The sequence below is a fragment of the Mus caroli genome, unplaced genomic scaffold (genome assembly GCF_978045245.1).
Source record: "Mus caroli unplaced genomic scaffold, Mus_caroli_1 scaffold_3, whole genome shotgun sequence".
Lineage (NCBI taxonomy): Eukaryota > Metazoa > Chordata > Mammalia > Rodentia > Muridae > Mus > Mus caroli.
Genome location: NW_028227258.1, coordinates 103,881,539 through 103,888,456, shown reverse-complemented (window position 1 = coordinate 103,888,456; position 6,918 = coordinate 103,881,539).

Sequence of the window (6,918 nt, the reverse complement as noted above, 5' to 3'; positions counted from 1 at the left end):
CTTAGAGGAAGAATAAGAAACAGAGGCCAAAAGCACAGAAAATATTTTCAACAAAATTATAGACAAAAGGTTCCCTAACTTCTACCAAAATGTCTATAAAGGTACAAAAAGCATACAGAACATCAAAGAGACTAGGCCAGAGAAAAGAGTTGCCTCAGAACATAATAATCAAAACACTGATTGTACAGAACAAAGAAAGACCAATAAAAGCTGTGAGGGAAAAAGACCAACTAATATATAAAGGCAGACCCATTAGAATTAAACCTGATTTCTCAGTGGAGACACTAAAAGCCAGAAGAGCCTAGAAAGATGTGCTGTAGATGCTAAGAGAAAACAAATGTCACCCCAGACTACTATACCCTGCAAAACATTCAGTCAACTTATATGGAAAAAATGAAACAATCCACGATAAAACCAAATTTAAGCCATGTCTATAAATCCAGCCTTACAGAACGTGCTCTAAGGAAAACAAAAAAACAAGAGCAAGAACAACAGCAACAGCTCTGTTTCACCAAACTGTGAACTAGCACAACAGCAGAAATAACCATAACTTCATATCAAAAAGAGTTGCCTCCATCCGAATGGTAGGCAATGCCAGGAAATAGCACACAAAGAAGTTTGCGCTATACTTCTAAACAGGCCTCCTTCCAACGGCAGATCTCCTATGCCCATTACACCTGCTATGTATTTTCATACCTGCTATATTTCTTGCAGCATACTAAATAAGTTGTCATCTTTCTACTCTGGTCGAAAGAGCAGATTCTTTCACTGACCTTAGGCTTTTAATCCTAATACTAAACCCCTAAACATCAAACAGTCCTTCAGATGGTCTTGGCTTCTTGCTATTTCTTTCATGACTCACATTCCTCTTTTTCAAAAAAACAAAAACAAAAACAAAAAACAAAAAAACTACTTTTTTAAAAACTAAACAACAGCAGTAACAACAAAAACTCTAACCACGTAGATACTGTCATCTGCCTTAATTCCTCAGGTGCCCTCCTCCTATATGCAACCAATGCCTAGCACTGTCTTCCAGCTAATTAAATAAACACCCATGAAATTACCTTTCTTGCTTCCAATATCCAAGTTGCCTCTGACAACCAACCTTTCCTTGATACGGTTTTCAGTTGGACTAGACATTATGATGGACATAGATACCAAATAAGTGAGCTGAGATTGACTGCCTTTGCTTATTATGATGCAATCAATGGTCCTGGCATATCAAAAGGTGAATCAGCCTTCATGGGCGGTGGTCTTTATCTTCTGGCCAATGACCGACAGGTCCAGCTCCCTTAAATCTTAAGGGATGAGACAATAAAAAATAGTCTGTAATGCTCTGATCTCTAGAACAGGTAAGTGTCAGAAGTAGAATTCAGGTTTTATTCTTCTCACCAGGAGGATATAGCTTATCCTTCATGGGCCTCAGCAAAATTCTGATATTTCCATCTTTTCCTTCAGTACTTTGAATTCTAAGAAAAGGCATTTGTCAAGTCTCTCTTTCCAGTGTCACTAGGAAAATAGGAAATGTTGCCTTAAAAGTGTTCTCTGAAGGCCCACTGTGGAGCTAGAAAGATGGCTCATGGGTTAAGAACCAATTCTGCACTTGTAAAGGACCAGACTTCTATCCCTCTTGGATGATCAATATACCAAAAGCCATATCTTTTAAGAAACTGACTCGCCCTCCCACAGCCAGCAACTGTCCACTATGCCTCAGTTAAGGAATGAGATTTCTGAATTTCTTCCCACCTTATGCTAGAACATTGATTGGCTTTCCAAGGAATTTTTAAGGGCTCAGTTAAATAATATATAGAAATGTGGTTCTATAGACTATAAACACAGAACAGTTGTTGAAATGATGGGAGAGTGTTTCCTTCTCTTCGCCTAGTATTCACTGAGTTAAGTAAGAGCGAACATCTCAGGGAAGGAGTATCAAAAGCAGACAAGCAAAACTTTTGGGAGGACTATCCTAGATTCAAGAGTAGGAGTTAAGTCATTTGCATGCAAACACAAATTAGATCCTCAGGGCCCACAAGGTGGCAGGTGAGAACCAACATTGAGCTCTCCTCTGACCTCCAAACATACACACTGAATTGTACATTCATGCCTGACCTCACAGACAAAATATACATAAATTAATATTTAAGAGTTTTGAGTTTGATGTCAAAACAGCCAACTCAGGAGTTAAATCTATCTCATTGTATTAGTGTTCGTTATCTTTTTCTATAGATCAATTGTATATTAAACTATAAAGCTGGAGAACAGGAAGCTTGCCAAAGAATGCCAGAAAGCTGAAGGAGACAAATTCCTCATGGGAAAGTGTAAGACTGTAGAGGGAATCTCTTATAAGCATCACCTGTCAACAACAACTACAACAACAACAACAAACAATAGCCAATGAGCTGAGGCAGGAAATAGGAGATGGGACACTGTCAGGAAGAGAGAAGATTCTGAGACTTAGAGAGAATAAGAAAAGGCAGGTAAACTAGCAGGTATCTGAACTCAGAATAGAATAGAGAAGGATGCCAAGGAGATTTGAGCAAGGTTCTGAAGAAGACTGGAAGGAAGAATTGAGCCAGAACTGAAGGAGAGGTAACTAACCATGTGGGAAACATACAATAGGTTAAATAAGTTACAAGCTGGCAGGAAAGGAGCAAAGCTTATCAACTAGGCATTTAGTAATAAATAATTGGCCTCAAGAGTCGTCATTCTAGGAGGGGGGGGGCTGAATAGAAAAAAAAAAAAGCTGCCACAGAACAGATGTGACCATGAGATACTTGTGGGAGTACTAAACACTCACACCACCTGCCCCTCTGAGGATCTAAAGCTGAAAGAAGTGTTTTAAATTAAAAATAACCTTGTAGTTCAAAATTAGTATCAGAATTTTAAAAACAATATGATTATACACATTTAGACATTTAAAAATACATGGTTGTGCCTTCTGGTCTGCTTCCCCACCCAGGCCAGATAATCTAGCCTGATATCCTCCCATTCCCTCCAACCTGTGTGCCTCCCAGGAGATCTGCAGTAACCAGGGATACAGGAGGGCTGGCCTAACCAGAGACAGCACTGCCTGCCTCCAAGGAGACTGGTTCCAATCAGAGACACCCAGGACACCCAGGACAGTTAACACCAGAAATAATCAGATGGCCTGAGGCAAGTACAATATCATAAGTGGCAGAACCCAGCGCAATTCAGCACCATCAAAACTCAGTTCCCCCACCATAGCAAGCCCTGGATAACCTAACACATCCGAAAAACAAGATAATGGCCTAAAATCCCATCTCATGAAGGCCTTTAAGAAAGTATAAATAATTATCTTAAAGGAATACAGGAAAATACAATCAAGCAGGTGAAGGAATTGAACAAAACAGTCTAAGAACTAAAAATGAAAATAGACACAATAAAGAAAACTCAAATGGAGGCAACCCTGGGCCTCCAGGTTCAGGAAAGAGATCAGGAGCTACAGATGCAAGCAAACATCACTAGCAGAATGCAAGAGATAGAAGAAAGAATCACAGGTGTAGATGATACCATAGAAGATATTGACACATCGGTCAAAGAAAATACAAAGTGTAAAAAGCTCCTAACCCAAAATATTCAGGACACAATGAAAAGATCAAACCTAAGAATAATAGGAATAGAAGAGAGTGAAGATTCCCAGCTCAAAGGGCCAGAAAACATCTTCAACAAAATCATAGAAGAAAATGTCCCTAACCTAAAGAAAGAGATGGCCATAAATGTACAAGAAGCCTACAAAACACCCATTTGATTGGACAAGAAATGAAAATCCTTTCATCACATAATCAAAACACTAAGTGCACAGAACAAAGAAAGAATGTTAAAAGCTGTTAGGGGAAAAGGCCAAGTAACATATGAAGGCAGACCTATCAGAATTACACCAGACTTCTCAACAGAGACTTTAAAAGCCAGAGAAGGTCCTGGACAGATGTCATCCAGACCCTAAGAGAATACAAATGATAGCCCAGGATACTATACCTAGAAAAATTCTCAATCACCATAGATGAAGAAACGAAGATATTTCATGACAAAACCAAATTTAAACAATATCTTTTTACTAACCCAGCCCTGCAGAGGATACTGGAAGGAAATATACAACACAAGGAGGTAACAAAACCCAAGAAAACACAAGAAATTAAACATTTCACAACAAACCCAAAAGAAGAGAATCACACACACATAATGCCACCACCATAAAAAAAAAAGGGGGGGGTCCTAACAATCATCTGTCTTTAATATCCCTCAACATCAATGAACTCAATCCCTCCAATAAAAAGACATAGGCTAACAGACCAGAGATGTAAACAGGATCCAGCATTTTGGTGCATACAGGAAACCCACCTCAGTGACAAAGACAGACACTACCTCAGAGTAAAAGGCTGGAAAAAAATTTTCAAGCACATGGTTCCAAGAAACAAGCTGGAGTTGCCATTCTAGTATCCAATAAAATGGACTTTCAACCAAAAGTTATCAAATGAGATGGGGAAGGACATTTAATATTCATCAAAGGAAAAATTCACCTAGAGGAAGTATCAATTCTGAAAATATCTATGCCCCCAATCCAAGAGCACCCATATTCATAAAAGATTGTTACTAAAGCTCTAAACATATATTGAACCTCATACAATAACAGTGAGAGACATCAACATCCCACTCTCACCAATGGCCAGGTCGTTGAAAAAGAAACTTAACAGAGACATGGTAAACTAACACAAGTTATGAACCAAGTGGATTTAACAGATTTCTACAGAACATTTTTCCCCCAAACAAGAAAATATACCTTCTCAGTGCCTCATGGAACCTTCTCCAAAATTGACCATAGAATCAGGCACTGTGGAGAAATGGCATGAGGAGACAGCTCTCAGCTTGCTAGCTGCTGGACAATGAAAGATTCCTGTCAATCTTAGCATACAAAGATAATGAGGAGGCATGCTTTCTCAAGCAGAGAATCCTGGTGTTCTGCCAAGTAAGCTGAAAACCTGAGGAAGTGGCCTTCATGATCCTTTGCTCATGAGAAAGTAACTTTGTTTTTAATTCTAAGAAGCAACACATCTAAGAGTTGGACTGCTGACAGATTTCTCAGTCTGTAGGATGGTTTGGATCACTTCAAACCAAGATAAGCTATTGCTAGGGAAACAGGACCTGGTGTAAACTGGAAACCATGGGAAATCTTTATCATGTTTTGCCTTTAAAAGAAGCTGAAACTTGGAATAAACTGTGCATTGGCTGACTTAGCTGTGTACTCCGTGTCCTGTTAATACCTTTGGGAGCCCAATGTGCTAGATGTTGACAAGACAAAAAGCTAGCCTCAACATATACAAGAAGATTGAAATAATTCCATGTATTCTATCAGATCACCACACACTAAGGCTAGACTCCAATAACAACAAAAACAACAGAAAGCCTGCATACTTGTGGAAACCTAACAAGTCTGCTCAATGATAACTTGCTCAGGAAGAAATGAAGAAAGAAATCGAAGACTTTATAGAATTCAAGTGAAATTCATCATACCCAAACTTATGAGACACAATGAAAGCAGTGTTAAGAGGAAAATTCATAGTATTAAGTGCCTTCGTAAAGAAACTGGAGAGACCAGCAGCTTAACAGCACACCTGAAAGCTCTAGAATAGAAAGAAGCAAACAAACCCAAGAGGAGTAGAAGGCAGGAAATTGTCAAACTTAGGACTGAGATCAACAAGTTAGAAACAAAGAGAATGATACAAAGAATAAACAAATCCAAGAGCTGTTTCTTTGAGAAAATCAACAAAATAGATAAACCCTTAGCCAAACTAACTAAAGGGCACAGAGATAGTACCCAAAATAACAAAATCGGAAATCAAAAGAGAGACATTAAAAAAAAGAAAAGAAAAAAGAGACATAACAACAGAAACTAAGGAAATTTTAAAAATCACGATAACTTGCTACAAAAGCCTATACTCTACAAAACTGGAAAATCTAGGTGAAATGGATGATTTTCTAGACAGATACCACATACCAAAGTTAAACCAAGATCAGGTAAACTATCTACACAGTCCCATAACCCCTGAAGACATAGAAATAGTCATTAAAAACCTCCCAACCAGAAAAGGCCCAGGGCCAGATGGTTTTGTGCAGACATTCAAAGAAGAGCTAATACCAACACTCCCCAAAGTATCCCACAAAATAGAAACAGAAGGAATATTATTTAATTCATTTTATGAAGCCACAGTTACTCTGACACCTAAACTACACAAAGACCCAACAAAGAAAGAAAACTTCAGGCCAATTTCACTTTATGAATATTGATACAAAAATATTCAATAAAATCTCACAAACCAAATCCAAGAACACATCAAGGTCATCATTCACCGTGATCAAGTAGGCTTCATCCCAAGAGTGCAGGGATGGTTCAATATACAAAAGTCCATCAATGTAATACACTAGATAAGCAAAAAGGTCACATGATCATCTCATTGGATGCTGAAAAGGCCTTTGACAAAATATAACACCCTTTCACATTAAAAGTCTTGAAGAAAATGTGTATACTTCCTATGTGACATGCATTTTCTCTTCATCTGAGTGCTTTGGACAGAAGATCCTTTGTGTTACCTAATACACATTAAATACAGCCAAAAAAAAAAAAAGTCTTGGAGAGATCAGGAATTCATGGCACATACCTAAACATAATAAAAGTAATGTATAACAAACCAAGAGCCAGCATTAAATTAAATGGGGAGATACTAGAAGCAATCCCACTAAAATCAGGGACAAGACAACGTTTCCCACTCTCTCCCTCTCTCTTCAATACAGTACTTGAAGTTCTAGCTAGAGCAATTAGACAACAAAAGGAGAACAAGGGGATACAAATTGGAAAGAAAGAAAGAAGTCAAAGTATCACTATTTTCAGATGATATGATAGTG